Source organism: Aplysia californica, unplaced genomic scaffold (assembly GCF_000002075.1).
Source record: "Aplysia californica isolate F4 #8 unplaced genomic scaffold, AplCal3.0 scaffold00007, whole genome shotgun sequence".
NCBI classification, from domain to species: domain Eukaryota; kingdom Metazoa; phylum Mollusca; class Gastropoda; order Aplysiida; family Aplysiidae; genus Aplysia; species Aplysia californica.
In genome coordinates, this window is record NW_004797277.1 from 232,375 (window position 1) to 233,142 (window position 768).

Sequence of the window (768 nt, forward strand, 5' to 3'; positions counted from 1 at the left end):
AGAGGGGGGGGGAGGGAGCGGGGAGACTAAGGTGCACAGTGAGAGAAAAACAGATAAGAAGACAGGAATGTAATAATAATACGCATAATATACGTTTGAAACTTCGGATACAAAAAATTGAGAAGAAGCTAGCTAGATTAATTGGATAGACATATCGTAGGCAGCACGAAACAAATAGAGAAGTAGGACTATAGCAACAGAATGATTGATCAAGATTTTTTTACTCCTTTTATCGGGGGAGGGGTAGTTGCAAGGCTGTCAAAATTGTAGTCGATGACCAAGAAAATATGTAGCCTACGAGATACTATGATACAAAATCAATGCAAAGAGTTATATTATGCGTAAATATGAGTACCTGTTCCCTAAATCTGACGCTTGCGTGTTTGTGTGCCCGTGCAAGTGCGCGCGAGCGTGTGTGTGTATGTGTGTGTATGTATGTGTGTTGCGTGTGCGTGTGTGTGCGTGTGTGTGTGTGTGTGTTGGGTTGTTTTTTTGATTGTTTTTTGTTTTGTTTTTTGTAAGTGTTTTACGGCGCTTGCAACTGCTTAAGGTCATATGAGCGAGCGGGACACACCTAATATTTTCAGTTGGTAGGAAATTTCGAATTTTGCCCGGATAGCGGCAGAAGCCTACTCTTATCGATTTTAGACCGCCAAGGGATCTTTAACGTGCGCAACTTGCAGATAGGCCCTTCTAGATTTTTCACTCTTGTCCGAGAAGGCTAGGTGTAGATCTTTCCTACCAGGAGATCAGGGGTGTGGCTGAAAG